A 19,005-nucleotide genomic window follows, 5' to 3' on the forward strand; every position below is an offset into this window, starting at 1 on the left:
TGGAGTGGGTAGCCTCCGTATTGATTAAGAAGGGGACGGACTTACCCTCCACTGTGAGAGTTACCTAAAGCTCGGCTTCCGTGATGGTCTACGGGGCTTCCGAGGCAATCGGGCAGCATCAGTCTTCAGCTGCTAAGCAGGGAAGGAGTCAGTCAGAGAGCCTTGGGCCAGAGTTCCAAGGGCTCTGGGAGTGGCTGCCAGGTGAGTTGAACAGTCTGATTTCCAGTGGGGTCCTGCACAGATGGGATGCGGCTTAGGAGGAATCCTAGGCTGCAGGCATTCCTTGGCCTGGTGGCCAGATTTCTGGCACTTGTAGCAAGCTCCTGGGGGAGGAGGTTCTGGAGGAATGCCTGGCCAGTGCGGTTCAGGCGTTTGGAAGTTCTTGTGTGCTGGAGATGTGGCTGGGGTTTGTCTCACAGTGGAGGCAAGGAATTGCAACTTTTTTCTATTATTGTACACCTTTTAGGTGAGGTTAATTAAATCCTGTTGTGGAGTTTGAGGGCCAGAATTTAATTTTTGGAGTTTTATTTAATGTAGGGAGCAGACTGGGTAATAAAATGTATATTGAGAATAAGACTGCCTTTTGACTTTTTAGGGTCTGGGGCTGTAAAGCATCTCAGGGTAGCTGCTGAACGAGCCATGAACTGGGCTGGATTTTTATATTTGATGAAAAAGAGCCTAAACGCTGTCTGATTTGGGATAAAGAAAAAGGAGCATTAACCTTGACTATGCCTTTAGCTCCAGGTGTCTTTTTAAGAGTAAATTGCTGGGCAGGTGGGGGAGGGCTAGTCATGGAACGAAACTGTAAGCCGGACTGGGTGTGAGGAGGGGAGGTGATAAAAGGATTATAGGGTAGAGGAGTGGAGGCTGAGGAAGAATTGGGACCTAGCTCAGCCTGGCAAGGAGGGGAGAGGTCAGATGGGTCTGTAGAAAAGGAAGATTAGAAAGACTCAGCGATGCTGGGGGTTGGGACTGAGGGGACAGGTGGGAGAGAAAGGAGGAAGATTTGGGATGAGTTGCATTGGGCACAGAGACTAGGAAGGGACCGATGTGTAAAAGAATGCCTGGACGTCAGGCACCTCAGACTGTTTGCCTATTTTATGACAAGAATTATTTAGATCTTGCATGATGGAAAAATTGAAAGTGCCATTTTCTGGCTATTTGGAACTACTGTTGAGTTTGTATTGTGGTCAAGCGGCATTGCAGAAGAAAATAAGACACTTAGATTTTAGGTCAGGTGTGAGTTGAAGAGTTTTAAGTTCTTAAGAACACAGGCTAAGGGAGAAGAAGGAGGAGTGGAGGGTGGAAGTTTGCCCATAGTGAAGGAAGCAAGCCCAGAGAAAAGAGAGAGTAGAGGCATGAAGGGAAGGGGTTCGGGGGTTCTTACCCTCCAGAAAAGTGGGAAAGGGGTTGGGGCACAGAGATACGAGGTCAGGGCATGGAAATAAGGGATCGGGGCACAGAGATATAAGAGGTCGGGGTGTGGAAATAAGGGATTGGGGTGCAGAGATATGAGGCTGGGGTACTTGCCTTTCCCCAGAAAAGTGGGACTTGCCGCTAAGGGTGAACGAGAAGGGGTTGGGGGTTTCTTGACCCCAAGAAAGGCAGAGAAGGGGTAGAGACATGGAGAGAAGGGGATGGGGTACTTGCCCCTTCCCCAGAAAAGCGGGACTTGCCACTAAGGGTGAAGGACCAAGGCAGGCATCCCTGCTTGGTCTGACACCTCTGAAGCCTGGGTGAATAATCAGAGAGGTGTCCCTGCAATGATTAAACACCAAGGAAAGGCTGCCTTCCCAGTCCGTGACCGGCACTGGAGTTTTGGGTCCACGGATAAAACGTGTCTCCTTTGTCTCTACCAGAAAATGAAAGGAATTGAAATTAAGAGAAGGGAGAGATTGAAGAGTGGAAAGGAGAAAGTGGTTGAGGGATAGTGAGAGAGGTTGGAGAAGAGAGTAAGAAGAGGCTGCTTACCCGATTTAAAATTGGTGAGATGTTCCTTGGGCTGGTGGGTCTGAGGACCTGAGGTTGTAGGTGGATTTTTTTCATGGAGCAAAGAACAGGAGGACAGGGGATTAATCTCCCAAGGGAGTTCCCCCGATCCGAGTCACGGCACCAAATTTCATTCGCAGTCATGTGAAGAGACCACCAAACAGGCTTTGTGTGAGCAACATGGCTGTTTATTTCACCTGGGTGCAGGCGGGCTGAGTCTGTAAAGAGAGTCAGCGAAGGGAGGTAGGGGTGGGGCCATTTTATAGGATTTGGGTAGGTAAAGGAAAATTACAGTCAAAGGGTGGTTGTTCTCTGGCAGGCAGAGTGAGGGTCACAAGGTACTCAGTGGGGGAGCTTTTGAGCCAGGATGAGCCAGGAGAAGGAATTTCACAAGACAATGTCATCAGTTAAGGCAGGAACAGACCATTTTCACTTCTTTTGTGGTGGAATGTCATCAGTTAAGGCAGGAACTGGCCATCTGGATGTGTACGTGCAGGTCACAGGGGATATGATGGCTTAGCTTCGGCTCAGAGTCCTGACAAATGGCATAGGCTTTAAATATGCTTGATGGGTTAGCTTGGCCTCATGCCACCCATGATGAGTGCTACTGCCATTAGTCAGTAGAAGATTTTGCCCCAAGTAGCTACTGCACCTTCAGCTTAGGTTAGAAATGAATGACACATGGAAGTAAACTGAACCCAACCAATAGCCTAAATCAGAGTGAGCTCAGCCTTCCAGCTGATCCTTTTAGTGAGAAATAAATGTTGGTTGCTGGAAGCTGTTGAGATTTTTTAAGTCATTTGTTATGTGGTGTTATTGCAACAATAAGTGACTTAACACAGAAAGTTCCTTAACTTTAGTTATCCTCAGTTTTGTTCTTTTAAAAATAAAATTAACCATGTTCATCACCTAGTAGGACAATTATCAGGAATAAAGGAGGTGATACATGTTGAGTACTTAACACAGTACCCAATACCAAGCAAGAAGACAATACATGAAAATTACTGCTAGAAGGCAGACAGTGGGTTAGTTTGCAAATTCTAAAATGTGTACAGCCTGCTAAGTTTCAGCTCCCTCATCTGTGAAATGCTTGTGTCACCTCTCTCTAAGGGATGCTGTTAGGGGACACAAAGAGATGGATACAAGATTAGGTTGTGAAGAACTTTGCACAACTTAAGAATTATTATTTTTCTACTATAGAGAATACTCTTACCAAGTATTATTTATCACCATCCCCGAAGTTACAAAGATATGGAGGAGAGTGGGACAAAAGACATCATTGATGACAGCCTGTACTAATAAACTCATCACTTATTAAAATTAGTCCCCATGCAAGGGACCCTCTTCATTCCATGCTCTTCTCTCTATATCCACAGCATCAGTATCTTTGCAGGTTGCTCTCAAACATCTGATACACACCTCAAATACATTGCAATTTGATTGCAAAAGGAAACTGCATATCTTGGAAAATAGGCAGAGTTTTGCCAAGATGAAAAGGATGATGGAGAATTTCTCTAATCACATGCAAAGTAATTGACAAATGAGGATCTGACAGAATTAGACTGTTAATAACTGAAGAAGAGAAAATTGACAAGGATGATGACATGATAGACTTTAAAAGAGAATAAATTGATCATTTAAATATCAAAGGATACAGTGAGGCCTTTGGGAAAACTGATGAAACCTCAATTTTTTTCTCAAAAGGTCTTTATGGTTATGCATTGAAGGGTGTCATACCATGCTAATATGTCATAATTTCTTTGAAAACTGGTCTCAAAATACTTAATTATTTGTTAATTTTAATACTTAGCAAATAATTGCAATATAACCTGTGTTTCTATTAAATTCCAAATCATCTTATTTTCATACATTTTAGTTTTTTAAGATAAAGTCTAAAACTTTTCTCTCCCTTTTTCTAGGAAATCTTGGCTTCCATTTTTAGTGGACTTTTTTCACCATCATTTTTTTCCATGTGTAATTGGGATCTTTTCTATTTATTATTTCCTTCTCTCTTTTAAGTCCAGAGAACTACTTCTCATTTACAGATTTAGGAACTGAGGCTTTTGGTGGGTTCATAAAGGGAGGGAAATATCTGCCCAAGGTCCAGTAGACCCTGCCCTGGCCATTTGGGGTGAGTTATGTGGTTGGCCAAATGAACTTTTAAAAACTCAAGAGTGTGTGGTGTAAGACACAGCTGCAAGGCATCATGATGCCTTAGACCAATCCTCTTTGTCTAACTTACTTCTGTCTGACTTCAGCCAGGAGGTATATAACTTTGTCTTTTCCCCACCTATAAAATGGGAATGATAATATTTATCCTGCAGCACCTTTATGAGGACTGAATGAAATTACATACATTACAGTATATTGGAAAAAGTTTGCACAATAGATGCTCAAAAAACTGCTGTGATTATTTCTACTATAGCCATGGTTACAGAGAGAATATTCCAGTAAGATATTTCTGCTGCTGCATTCTCTTCTCTAACTTCCTATCTCTTGAACATCTTTGTGCACACTTCAGAATTATCCTCCAGACTCTCTTGTGTCCTCTGCCTGGCCGCATAAGATGCACATTCTGGAAAACAGTGTCTTGTATTTAAGTTATTCTTCCACTGGGCAGTGTAAAGAAAGAGCTGCCTTAATATCCCACAAAAAACTTGAGCTCACTGAAGGGATGCTTGGGGTGAGAGGAGGAAGAAGGGCCTCAAGGTGAGTGCTGGTACAGGCACCCAGAAAGCAACTTTGCCTCCTCCATGACTTGTCTTGTTAACATTCCATTAGTTGACTTCAATTTTTTAAACAAACACTGCACCAAATGGAACCACCAGGGAATCAGACTTTCGGAACACCCAGAGCTAGAATCAACCCACTAGTGTTAAATTTTGTCATCCATGGAAGGAACCTGACAATAACTATGAATTAACTATTTTGTAGATAAGGAAAAGAAGGTTTGTAGCTAAATTTGAGTGATTTGTCAGGGGTCTCACATGTAGCCAGAGTTGGAGGTGGGATTAAAACCCTGCGGAACCCTCCAACACCCCCCCTTAAAAGTAAGCCCAAAGCTGTTCTGCTGTGGGTCAAATGAGTGTTCTTCAGGAAACAGCTTGAGTCTTTATCTCAGATAGATGATGTGTGATAATATTTATCAAAACACTTTGTATTTCTAATGTCATTTTCACCTTCAAATTGGCCCCTGAAATAGGTAAGGCAGAAGAAAGAATCTCACTTACCAATGAATTGATGTGATTTATGTTAGGTCACATATTTAGTTAGTGTCAGAGCCAAAATTAGAATGGAATACTCTGACCCTTTTCACTGTATTTTAAATCCCCAAATTCTCTTTCTCAGAGCATTTTGTTGTGTCTCGGGATCTCTGTGTTGTTTCTGTGGCTGCCAGCTGTGAGATGATACATCTTCAGAACAGAGAGATGGAGAGAAACTCCATCCCATGGGAATGCATCTCCTTTCTACTCCACAGAGCCCCATCCATCATTTTGGCAGTGCAGAGACCCAGCTGATACATGCCCAGCAAGGTTGAGAACATATAAATATAATGAAAATCAGTCAGGGGCCAATTTTCCCTATCAAGAAAGGAATTGCATTTCTCAGGCATGTGGGAAAAGAGAGGTTGATTACACATAACACATTTCCACAAAGGGAGTAGCATAAGGGAGAACTCAAGCCATGCATGTTTTGAGAGGGAATTCTCCTGCACTAAACACAAGTGCCATCTGTGCTTCTGATAATTTCATCTGACTGCCTGTTTAGTTATGGGATTGCTGATGTGAGCAACTTGGAGGCACTTATTTGACCGATATTCCATTATCTCATAAACGTTACAAGAGTTTGAAGTTTTCAGAATAGGATGTGGAATGTGAAATCACCCAAGAGAAAATGGGGTGGTGTATCCTACATGAGTTCGTGTCACTGGATGTTAACAGAGATCAATAGTTTCTTTTGATGATGGCATCCTTGAGTATTGAATGCTGATACCTCTGGATAGCTGGTGAGCTTTTGTGTCTGAGGGATAGTGAATGGAAAAAAGATCAGTAAATTAGTATCCAATGTTAGTATAATAACTGACCTACTCACCAGACAATACATGGGTGAGGTAGAGGATGGCCACAAAGAGATGATTCAACATCATTATGTAGAAGTGGCACCAAGGATAAAGAGCTAATTGTCTGGCCCAAAGATTCTATGGAAGGCACAGTGATAGTGTTATAATTTGAATAGGGACTTGCAGTTTCAAAATCCAGCATTCTTTTTATTCTATTATTCTAGCTGTCACTCCTTTCAAACTCACCTTCATCATACTTACTTTTTATCGTATTTTCTTACAATTTTTTAAACAATTACTTTCATCATTTTCTCCCTTTGGACCAAATTACTTTTATCATTTGCTCCAGAATTTTTTGGATGATTTTTATTTTTTGACCTTAAACACCACCAATTGCAATTACTTTTTATTAAGTCTCTGTGAATTCCCCTATTATCCAACAGCTCCCTGCATAGTGCTAAATATGTGGCCGTGCCCCAAAAGTATATTTGTATTGATGGATTTGTTGGTTAACTGATTCCATTATTAGTATAATCCCTGTGTTTGAGCTTTCTTGTTTTTATTTTATTTTATTTTTGTTTTGAGAAAGAGTCTCGCTCTGTCACCCAGGCTGGAGTACAGTGGTGCCATCTCGGCTCACTGCAACCTCTGCCTCCCGGGTTCAAGCAATTCTCCTACCACAGCCTCCTGAGAAGCTGGGATTACAGGTGCACCCCACCACACATGGCTAATTTTTGTATTATTTTAGCAGAGATGGGGTTTTACCATGTTGGCCAGGCTGGTCTCAAGCTCCTGACCTCAAGTGATCCACCCACTCTGGCCTCCCAAAGTGCTGGGGTTACAGGCTTGAGCCACCACCCTATGTTTGAACTTTTTAAAATTACTATGCACTTATCCAACTAATTAGTCATTAAACATTAGTTGTGTGCCTAGCAGGGGTAGAGAGATTAATCCCATGCCCTCCAATCAATATGACATGTAGCATAATAGAATAATCTGAGAGAGAGAAATTGATTGACATTGATTTAAAGGAATCAGTTCAAGTGTTGTGGTGGCTGGCAAGTCTCAATCTGATGGGATCTGCCAGCAGGCTGGAGACCCAGGGAAGACATGCAGTTTCAGTCCAAAAGCAGTCTGCTGGCAGAATTCCTTTTTGCTTGTGGGAGGTCAGTCTTGTTCTATCACTGCCTTATTATAAAGGGTAATCTGCTTTACTTAAAGTCTACTGAGGTAAATGGTAATCGGATCCCAAAAACTCCACATCTAGAATAGTGTTTGGCCACATACCTGGGCAATGTGTTCCAGCCAAACTGACACATTAAATTAACCATAGCAGACATTTTTAATCACACAGGCTCTCTTGCTGGGCACAGATTTAAATCACTAGAAAGGAAAAGCAGTTCTGTATCCTCTGCTGACCCCTGCTATGAGCCCCTAGCCACCAGAAAAAAGAAAACCACATAAACACACAGCACCATAAGAATGAGTGTATATTTATGTTTTAACATGAATACATCTCAAAAATAGAATAGTGAGCCAAGAAGTGTGTGTCTATGTGTGTGAACAGCTTGCAGAAAGAGACATAGATTATGATAGCCTTTATATAAAGTTTTAAAGGACACAAAAATTAAAGTTTATAGGGAACAAGAATAAAAGCACATATGTCAAGGTAAACCTCACTCTCAAGACAGTAAATATCTCTGTGGAAGAAGATGGGCGAATGGAAGGTATAGAAGGAGTCTCTCAGTGAAGCTTTGCTTATGCCTCTGACATTTCCTTTCTGTTTCCAAAGGGTCTGACACAATTAGGCAAAACATTGACTTGACAAAGTTAAATAAAAAAAAAATAGCTGTGATTATTTCTAACATAGCCATTTCTAATATAGCCTAATAGCTATTCTATTAGGCAGTAGGTGCAAGGGTGTTCATTTTATTATTTTGGATGCATTTTATAAGCTTGAAATATTTGGCAATAAAATTGTTAGAGTGTCTCCTTTTTCTCTCAAGAGTCCCTGACAAAGGTAAGGTGTCTAACCCTTTCTCTGTACCAGCTGCTTTATTTGCCAAGGCCTCAAACACACACAAGAGTTATAGCCTGTGTTCAGAAGTAGGCTGGGAAGGAGGGGTGGAGCTTTTCATAAGAGGAAAATTCCATCAGGCCTCTGTGTACTAATCTATTCCTGCATCAGATCCCAGTCTATTTAGTGCTCAGAAGTCAGTCTTGAACATCCCAACAGGGACATACTATGTAAATGTTCAGAGGAGAAAACTAGGAATACATAAGTAGTTAACCCAAGCCTCTTCCTTCTGAACCCTTCTAAAGGGCTAGACAAACAGCTGCTACGTATCAAGAAGGAAACACTATTTAGATTTACTAAGTGCAGTATTGTATAAATAATTTGTTAAATTACTGATACCACCAACTAAACTAGGGGATATGGAATTAGTTTTCATTCTATTAGTCATGATTCCATGGCCGTGGAATCATGGGTGTTACATAGTCATTGAAAGATCAGAATTATGCCATTTTCTTTATACTAGACTAGTATGATGATCTTTCTAATGACCTTGATGTGAATCTTGGATTGCTCATATATAAAGTAGGTTTGGAAAAAAAAAATAAATTGGTGAGGTTAAAAAGTGGATTTTGGTTTTGGGTGCAATCGGCAAATTTTGATTCATCACTTGGATAAAACAAGTGTTTGCATGCCTGGAAGACAGAGAGGAAGGGATATGCTTCAGATGCAAATAAATAATACTGAGATGAAATTCTAGTGAAAGGCAAAAAGTTCTCTTGGTACACTCCTTTAGCCACATAAAGTAGCAAATGGAGTATATTTAAAAGCCCTGCAGATAACCACTGATCCTTTTAGGGGCAATTATCTAGTAGCAAATTGATTGATTGATTTTAATCATGCTGTGTATGAACTTGAAGGCCATTAATAAGTAAAGAAATATTAACTACTTAAAATAATATGAATAACCATCTAATATTCATGTATTTAACAAGTATTTATTGAGCACCTACTATGTACCAGATACTCTTAGGTATTCACGATAAGATGGTAAGGAAAAACCTACAGGGTTGAACCTGACTTGATGAAGCTTGTGTAGTCACAAAACCAATACAAAATTGAATCTCTCAAAAGTGCTATGGAGGAGAGAGAAACTGGACCTATAATTGTAGGAACTGATCAGGGAGGTCAGGGAAGGTTTCCCTGAGGAAGTGATGTATGAAATGCAACTTCAGGTCATGAGAAAACAGACCAGAATGGCCAGAGCATATGCTTAGTCAACAGCTATTTATTGAGCATCTATTATGTGACAGGCACTTTGCTGGTTGATAGGGATACATGAGCAAGATGGTCAAAGGCACCTGTCCTTAAAAAGCTTATATTTGGAAAGCAGGGAGTCAATCAAAAATAAACATAATAATTAATTAAGTTCCATAGTATAATGAGTGATATGGGAAAGGGGGAAGTGGGCAAGGAGGATCATGAGTGTCTCAGGTTGGGGTGAATCACTTTGAATAGAAGGATCAAGGCATGCCTCATGACATGGGTGACAGTTGAAGAGTGATAGAGTTAGCTCTACAGATTCCTGGAGGGAGATGTTTCAGGCAGAGGAAACAGGCAGTTCCAAAGTGAGGGTACAGCTGGCATGTTCAGGAATGGAAGGAGGCCAGTGTGGCTGGAGCAGAGCAGATGAGAGGGAGAGAAGTCAGAGACAAAGCCAGAGGGGCAAGGCTGAGGATCAGATCATGGGGGCCTTAGGGCCACACTGGGCTTTGCTTCTACTCTGACAGAGTGGGGTGGCCCTACAGGGCCTTGAGCAGCTGAGATCTGATCTAACTTCCATTTTCAAAGGACTTCTCCGAGTGCTGTAGACTAAAATTCAAGTTGAAAGCCCCTCACTGACTGAGTGGACCCCCTCTTACTCAAGAGGACCCCAGAGAAAACTAAAATCTTAATTCCTGGCCATGACAGGATGAGAGGTCGAACACACCTCATTATACCCCCTCTTTTGTGAAATTTAGGTATCACAACTGATTGACATTAATGTTAAGGTAGAGGCAATAAGACTAATAAAATGGGCTAGGCACAGTAGCTCACACCTGTAATCCCAGCACTTTGGGAGGCCAAGACGGGTGGATCACTTGAGGTCAGGAGTTTGAGACCAGCCTGAGCAACATGGAAAACCTGTCTCTACTAAAAATATAAAAATTAGCCTGTGTGATGATGGGCACCTGTAATCCTACCTACTCAGGTGGCCGAGGCAGAAGAATCACTTGAACCTGGGAGGCAGAGGTTGCAGTGGACAAAGATTGTGCCACTGAACTCCAGCCTGAGGGACAGAGCAAGATTCTGTCTCAACAACAACAACAACAACAACAAAAACAACTAGCAAAGCAGACTCTTGGTGACAAGAGGATAGGGGACCTAAAGCCACGCCAGACAGAGGTTAACTCACACACCTCTACTGGTCACCCTGACCCAGTATTTTGATCAACAGACTTCTTAATCTTAACTTAAAACCTTCCTTTCTGCTCACTCCACATTTTTCTTTTTCTTTTTTCTTTTTTTTTCTTTTTTTAAATTATTATTATACTTTAAGTTTTAGGGTACATGTGCACAATGTGCAGGTTAGTTACATATGTATACATGTGCCATGCTGGTGTGATGCACCCATTAACTCGTCATTTAGCATTAGGTATATCTCCTAAAGCTATCCCTCCCCCCTCCCCCCACCCCACAACAGTCCCCAGAGTGTGATGTTCCCCTTCCTGTGTCCCTGTGTTCTCATTGTTCAATTCCCACCTAGGAGTGAGAATATGTGGTGTTTGGTTTTTTGTTCTTGCGATAGTTTACTGAGAATGACGGTTTCCAATTTCATCCATGTCCCTACAAAGGACATGAACTCATCATTTTTTATGACTGCATAGTATTCCATGGTGTATATGTGTCACATTTTCTTAATCCAGTCTATCATTGTTGGACATTTGGGTTGGTTCCAAGTCTTTGCTATTGTGAATAATGCCGCAATAAACATATATGTGCATGTGTCTTTATAGCAGCATGATTTATAGTCCTTTGGGTATATACCCAGTAATAGGATGGCTGGGTCAAATGGTATTTCTAGTTCTAGATCCCTGAGGAATCGCCACACTGACTTCCACAATGGTTGAACTAGTTTACAGTCCCACCAACAGTGTCAAAGTGTTCCTATTTCTCCACATCCTCTCCAGCACCTGTTGTTTCCTGACTTTTTAATGATTGCCATTCTAACTGGTGTGAGATGGTATCTCATTGTGGTTTTGATTTGCATTTCTCTGATGGCCAGTGATGGTGAGCGTTTTTTCATGTGTTTTTGGTTGCATAAATGTCTTCTTTTGAGAAGTGTCTGTTCATGTCCTTTGCCCACTTTTTGAAGGGGTTGTTTGTTTTTTTCTTGTAAATTTGTTTGAGTTCATTGTAGATTCTGGATATTAGCCCTTTGTCAGATGAGTAGGTTGCGAAAATTTTCTCCCATTTTGTAGGTTGCCCGTTCACTCTGATGGTAGTTTCTTTTGCTGTGCAGAAGCTCTTTAGGTTAATTAGATCCCATTTGTCAATTTTGGCTTTTGTTGCCATTGCTTTTCGTGTTTTAGACATGAATTCCTTGTCCATGCCTATGTCCTGAATGGTAACGCCTAGGTTTTCTTCTAGGGTTTTTATGGTTTTAGGTCTAACGTTTAAGTCTTTAATCCATCTTGACTTGATTTTTGTATAAGGTGTAAGGAAGGGATCCAGTTTCAGCTTTCTACATATGGCTAGCCAGTTTTCCCAGCACCATTTATTAAATAGGGAATCCTTTCCTGTTTGCTTGTTTTTCTCAGGTTTGTCAAAGATCAGATAGTTGTAGATATGCAGCATTATTTCTGAGGGCTCTGTTCTGTTCCATTGATCTATATCTCTGTTTTGGTACCAGTACCATGCTGTTTTAGTTACTGTAGCCTTGTAGTATAGTTTGAAGTCAGGTAGCGTGATGCCTCCAGCTTTATTCTTTTGGCTTAGGATTGACTTGGCGATGTGGGCTCTTTTTTGGTTCCATATGAACTTTAAAGTAGTTTTTTCAAATTCCGTGAAGAAAGTCATTGGTAGCTTGATGGGGATGGCATTGAATCTATAAATTACCTTGGGCAGTATGGCCATTTTCACGATATTGATTCTTCCTACCCATGAGCATGGAATGTTCTTCCATTTGTTTGTATCCTCTTTTATTTCGTTGAACAGTGGTTTGTAGTTCTCCTTGAAGAAGTCCTTCATGTCCCTTGTAAGTTGGATTCCTAGGTATTTTATTCTCTTTGAAGCAATTGTGAATGGGAGTTCACTCATGATTTGGCTCTCCGTTTGTCTGTTATTGGTGTATAAGAATGCTTATGATCTTTGCACATTGATTTTGTCTGTTATTGGTGTATAAGAATGCTTATGATCTTTGTACATTGATTTTGTATCCTGAGACTTTGCTGAAGTTGCTTATCAGCTTAAGGAGATTTTGGGCTGAGACAATGGGGTTTTCTAGATATACAATCATGTCATCTGCAAACAGGGACAATTTGACTCCCTCCTTTCCTAATTGAATACCTTTTATTTCCTTCTCCTGACTGATTGCCCTGGCCAGAACTTCCAACACTATGTTGAATAGGAGTGGTGAGAGATGGCATCCCTGTCTTGTGCCAGTTTTCAAAGGGAATGCTTCCAGTTTTTGCCCATTCAGTATGATATTGGCTGTGGGTTTGTCATAGATAGCTCTTATTATTTTGAGATACGTCCCATCAATACCTAATTTATTGAGAGTTTTTAGCATGAAGGGTTGTTGAATTTTGTCAAAGGCCTTTTCTGCATCTATTGAGATAATCATGTGGTTTTTGTCTTTGGTTCTGTTTATATGCTGGATTACATTTATTGATTTGCGTATATTGAATCAGCCTTGCATCCCAGGGCTGAAGCCCACTTGATCATGGTGGATAAGCTTTTTGATGTGCTGCTGGATTCGGTTTGCCAGTATTTTATTGAGGATTTTTGCATCGATGTTCATCAAGGATATTGGTCTAAAAGTCTCTTTTTTGGTTGTGTCTCTGCCCAGCTTTGGTATCAGGATGATGCTGGCCTCATAAAATGAGTTAGGGAGGATTCCCTCTTTTTCTATTGATTGCAATAGTTTCGGAAGGAATGGTACCAGTTCCTCCTTGTACCTCTGGTAGAATTTGGCTGTGAATCCATCTCGTCCTGGACTCTTTTTGGTTGGTAAGCTATTGATTATTGCCACAATTTCAGCTCCTGTTATTGGTCTATTCAGAGATTCAACTTCTTCCTGGTTTAGTCTTGGGAGGGTGTATGTGTCAAGGAATTTATCCATTTCTTCTAGATTTTCTAGTTTATTTGTGTAGAGGTGTTTGTAGTATTTTCTGATGGTAGTTTGTATTTCTGTGGGATTGGTGGTGATATCCCCTTTATCATTTTTTATTGCATCTATTTGATTCTTCTCTCTTTTTTTCCTTATTATTCTTCCTAGTGGTCTATCAATTTTGTTGATCCTTTCAAAAAACAAGCTCCTGGATTCATTAATTTTTTAAAGGGTTTTTTGTGTCTCTATTTCCTTCAGTTCTGCTTTGATTTTAGTTATTTCTTGCCTTCTGCTAGCTTTTGAATGTGTTTGTTCTTGCTTTTCTAGTTCTTTAATTGTGATGTTAGGGTGTCAATTTTGGATCTTTCCTGCTTTCTCTTGTGGGCATTTAGTGCTATAAATTTCCCTCTACACACTGCTTTGAATGCATCCCAGAGATTCTGGTATGTTGTGTCTTGGTTCTCATTGGTTTCAAAGAACATCTTTATTTCTGCCTTCATTTTGTTATGTACCCAGTAGTCATTCAGGAGCAGGTTGTTCAGTTTCCATGTAGTTGAGCGGTTTTGAGTGAGATTCTTAATCCTGAGTTCTAGCTTGATTGCACTGTGATCTGAGAGATAGTTTGTTATAATTTCTGTTGTTTTACATTTGCTGAGGAGAGCTTTACTTCCAAGTATGTGGTCAATTTTGGAATAGGTGTGGTGCTGAAAAAAATGTATATTCTGTTGATTTGGGGTGGAGAGTTCTGTAGATGTCTATTAGGTCTGCTTGGTGCAGAGCTGAGTTCAATTCCTGGGTATCCTTGTTAACTTTCTGTCTCATTGATCTGTCTAATGTTGACAGTGGGGTGTTAAAGTCTCCCATTATTAATGTGTGGGAGTCTAAGTCTCTTTGTAGGTCACTCAGGACTTGCTTTATGAATCTGGGTGCTCCTGTATTGGGTGCATATATATTTAGGATAGTTAGCTCTTCTTGTTGAATTGATCTCTTTACCATTATGTAATGGCCTTCTTTGTCTCTTTTGATCTTTGTTGATTTAAAGTCTGTTTTATCAGAGACTAGGATTGCAACCCCTGCCTTTTTTTGTTTTCCATTTGCTTGGTAAATCTTCCTCCATCCTTTTATTTTGAGCCTATGTGTGTCTCTGCATGTGAGATGGGTTTGCTGAATACAGCACACTGATGGGTCTTGACTCTTTATCCAATTTGCCAGTCTGTGTCTTTTAATTGGAGCATTTAGTCCATTTACACTTAAAGTTGATATTGTTATGTGTGAATTTGATCCTGTCATTATGATGTTAGCTGGTTATTTTGCTCATTAGTTGATGCAGTCTCTTCCTATTCTTGATGGTCTTTACATTTTGGCATGATTTTGCAGCGGCTGGTACAGGTTGTGCCTTTCCATGTTTAGCACTTCCTTCAGGAGCTCTTTTAGGGCAGGCCTGGTGGTGACAAAATCTCTCAGCATTTGCTTGTCTGTAAAGTATTTTATTTCTCCTTCACTTATGAAGCTTACTTTGGCTGGATATGAAATTCTGGGTTGAAAATTCTTTTCTTTAAGAATGTTGAATACTGGCCCCCACTCTCTTCTGGCTTGTAGAGTTTCTGCTGAGAGATCCGCTGTTAGTCTGATGGGCTTCCCTTTGAGGGTAACCCGACCTTCCTCTCTGGCTTCCCTTAACATTTTTTCCTTCACTTCAACTTTGGTGAATCTGACAATTATGTGTCTTGGAGTTACTCTTCTCGAGGAGTATCTTTATGGCATTCTCTGTATTTCCTGAATCTGAATGTTGGCCTGCCTTGATAGATTGGGGAAGTTCTCCTGGATAATATCCTGCAGAGTGTTTTCCAACTTGGTTCCATTCTCCCCGTCACTTTCAGGTACACCAATCAGACGTAGATTTGGTCTTTTCACATAGTCCCATATTTCTTGGAGGCTTTGCTCGTTTCTTTTTATTCTTTTTTCTCTAAACTTCCCTTCTTGCTTCATTTCATTCATTTCATCTTCCATCACTGATACCCTTTCTTCCATTTGATCACATCGGCTCCTGAGGCTTCTGCATTCTTCACGTAGTTCTTGAGCCTTGGTTTTCAGCTCCATCAGCTCCTTTAAGCACTTCTCTGTATTGGTTATTCTAATTATACTTTCTTCTAAATTTTTTTCAAAGTTTTCAACTTCTTTGCCTTTGGTTTGAATATCCTCCTGTAGCTCGGAGTAATTTGATCGTCCGAAGCCTTCTTCTCTCAGCTTGTCAAAGTCATTCTCCATCCAGCTTTGTTCCATTGCTGGTGATGAACTGCGTTCCTTTGGAGGAGGAGAGGTGCTCTGCTTTTTAGAGTTTCCAGTTTTTCTGCTCTGTTTTTTCCCCATCTTCATGGTTTTATCTACTTTTGGTCTTTGATGATGGTGATGTACAGATGGGTTTTTGGTGTGGATGTCCTTCCTGTTTGTTAGTTTTCCTTCTAACAGACAGGACCCTCAGCTGCAGGTCTGTTGGAGTACCCGGCCATGTGAGGTGTCAGTCTGCCCCTGCTGGGGAGTGCCTCCCAGTTAGGCTGCTCGGGGGTCAGGGCTCAGGGACCCACTTGAGGAGGCAGTCTGCCCATTCTCAGATCTCTAGCTGCATGCTGGGAGAACCACTGCTCTCTTCAAAGCTGTCAGACAGGGACATTTAAGTCTGCAGAGGTTACTGCTGTCTTTTTGTTTGTCTGTGCTCTGCCCCCAGAGGTGGAGCCTACAGAGGCAGGCAGGCCTCCTTGAGCTGTGGTGGGTTCCACCCAGTTCGAGCTTCCCAGCTGCTTTGTTTACCTAAGCAAGCCTGAGCAATGGCGGGCGCCCCTCCCCCATCCTCGCTGCCACCTTGCAGTTTGACCTCAGACTGCTGTGCTAGCAATCAGCTAGACTCTGTGGGCATAGGACCCTCTGAGCCAGGTGCGGGATATAATCTCCTGGTGCGCCATTTTTTAAACCCGTCGGAAAAGCGCAATATTCGGGTGGGAGTGACCGGATTTTCCAGGTGCTGTCTGTCACCCCTTTCTTTGACTAGGAAAGGGAACTCCCTGACTCCTTGGGCTTCCCCAGTGAGGCAATGCCTTGCCCTTCTTTGGCTTGCACGCGGTGCGCACACCCACTGACCTGCACCCATTGTCTGGCACTCCCTAGTGAGATGAACCCAGTACCTCAGATGGAAATGCAGAAATCACCCATCTTCTGCATCGCTCATGCTGCGAGCTGTAGACCAGAGCTGTTCCTATTCGGCCATCTTGGCTCCTGGCACTCCAAATTTTTAGATAAAGTTTTACTCCTTTAACAAATTGCAAATTAAAGAATCTCTGGATACACCTATAACCTGTATACCATGCTTCAAAGTATCACATCTTTCCTGGAAGAATGAATGTATCCTTTCAAGGTGTGGATTTCTGTCTTTGCCTGAAACCCCTGTCTCTCTGAAGTATATAAAACCAAATTGTAACCCAACTGCCTGAGATGCACTCTTCCAGGGCCTCTTGAGACTGTGTTCCCTGGGCCATGGTCTCTCATATTGGATCAGAATAAATCTCTTGAAAATATTTTACAGAGTTTGTTTTTCTTCTATTAACATTCCTGGAAAGAGGAGTATGGAATGAAGGTGGAAGCCAAGACCACAAGGAGATTATGGCAGTTATTCAGAGGGAGATGGCTGGGCCAGGGAGAGGCAGCCACATAGCTGGGGAGAATGGGTATCTTTCAGCTACGCTCTGAAGGGGAGGTAGCAAGATTAGCAGGTGGACAGTGAGTAGGAACAGATGTTTCTTCAAGATTTCCAGCCAGAGCAGCCAGAAAGTTGGAGTTGCCACTGACTGATTCAAGGATGTGTCCAGCGAGAGCAAGCTGGGGAAGGAGTTGGATCAGGAGTCACCTTCGGAGATGCTGTGACAAGATTTCACCATAGTCCCAGCTACTCAGGAGGCTGAGGCAGGAGAATGGTGTGAACCCGGAAGGCAGAGCTTGCAGTGAGCAGAGATTGCACCACTGCACTCCAGCCTGGGCGACAGAGCGAGAATCCATCTCAAAAAAAAAAAAGATTTCTATGATATATGCAAGTGGAGATGCCAAGGAGGCAGTTGTGGGGAAAGAAATTGAAGAAAGAGGACATGGACACATCTTTCAGGAAGTTTCATGGCCAACAGGAGCAGAGAAGTAAAGCAGAGGCTAACGAGAAATGAGGTCAAGAGGAAGTCTTTTTTTTTGTTTTGTTTTGAACTTGGGAAAAGCAGCAGCAGGTTTGTGTGCAGACGGTAATGAGCGTGGTGAATAATGACCCTGGGTGGCCAGGGGGAGGCCAGCAATGGAGGCCCCAGTAAGACATTCTGAGATACTGGGTTTTTATTAGAGAAGTGGGAAACCATTGAGATTTTAAGCAGAGCAGTTTGACAAAAGCCAAATTACATTTTGAAGGGAACTCTCTGTCGGCAGAGGACCAAATAGATTGGAAACTAGCCAAAAAGTAGCTGCAGTCAGTATACTAATACTCCATGTGTGCCTAGGAATGTACTAAATATTTCATGTATTCACCCATTTAATCATTGTAACACACTTTTGCAGTGGGTTTCATTAATAAATGAGGGTACCGAGGCTGAGAGTGGTTCAGTAACTTGCCCAAAGTCATCACACAGCTAGTAAATCAGTAAGAGGGCCAAAGTTAGAGGCCAGGCTGTTTAGTTCTGAGCCCTTGCCTCTTTGCAACTGTGTTCTATAGGTTACAGACTCATGGAATTTTTACATCGGAAGGGCTCTTAGAAACTGCCTAACCTAGCCCCCAGGTAAACAGAATTTGAGGTATTCAGAAGCAACATCTTACAGACAGAATCATAGTTTAAATGCACCAGGGGAGGTTGCTATTTAAAGTCCTATTCTGGAAATCCTTTGTAAAGTCAAGAATCCTTTTGTAAAGCAAATAATCCACTCTCCAATTTAGCTTGGGAGAAAATGCTGTTCTTCAAACATCAGGTAAATCTATAAAACTAAACTAAACTAAGGATATTCTTATTATTCAGGGAGAGGAGCTGTGGTGAGGTTGTCTGAAGAGATGTGGGGAGAGCAGGCTGCTTGGGAACCAGAGGAGTGGGGTTGTTGATTCTGTGTAATGACCACTGACTTCTAGATGAATTGGATATATTAATTTAAAGGTTTCTAATTATGTCATTACTAAGGAGTCTTAGAACCCACTTTGTGAATCTGTGAGCTACTGTGGAGGACATAATATTACTGCCTCCCAATACTTCTTTCTTCATTCGAAAACTGTTCCTGCTTCATCCCATCCTCATCAGGTGATTCTGGTGGAACTGTCGATCACAAGGCTGTACGTGTCCCCTGGTTCTTGGATTGGGCACATCACCAGTTCTGCCCAATCAGAATCTTCCTAGACTGTCATCTGAGCAAACTTTCTCTGGATTATGAGCTATAAGAACAAAGCAAACTTGGAGCTATAAACAGTCAACATGTGTCCACATGGAAAGAGCCTGTATGAGAAAAAATCCAGGCAGAGGCAAATGGAACCAAAAATGAAAAATCAAAGCAAAGCCCTGGTGA

This window comes from Pongo abelii, chromosome 2 (assembly GCF_028885655.2).
Source record: "Pongo abelii isolate AG06213 chromosome 2, NHGRI_mPonAbe1-v2.0_pri, whole genome shotgun sequence".
NCBI classification, from domain to species: domain Eukaryota; kingdom Metazoa; phylum Chordata; class Mammalia; order Primates; family Hominidae; genus Pongo; species Pongo abelii.